Below are 327 nucleotides of genomic sequence, written 5' to 3' on the forward strand. Positions count from 1 at the left end.
TCTAGTTCAGTTCTAGTTCAGTTCTAGTTCAGTTCTAGTTCAGTTCTAGTTCAGTTCTATTTCAGTTCCAGTTCAGTACTAGTTCAGTTCTAGTTCAAGTTCAGTTCTTGTTCAGTTCTAGTTCAGTTCTAGTTTAGTTGTAGTTCAGTTCTAGTTCAGTTGTAGTTCAGTTCTAGTTCAGTTCTAGTTCAGTTCTAGTTCAGTTCTAGTTCAAGTTCAAGTTCAAGTTCAGTTCTAGTTCAGTTCTAGTTCAAGTTCAGTTCTAGTTCAGTTCTAGTTCAGTTCTAGTTCAGTTCTAGTTCAGTTCTAGTTCAGTTCTAGTTCAGT

This window comes from Lucilia cuprina, chromosome 6, assembly GCF_022045245.1.
Source record: "Lucilia cuprina isolate Lc7/37 chromosome 6, ASM2204524v1, whole genome shotgun sequence".
Taxonomy (NCBI): Eukaryota; Metazoa; Arthropoda; class Insecta; order Diptera; family Calliphoridae; genus Lucilia; species Lucilia cuprina.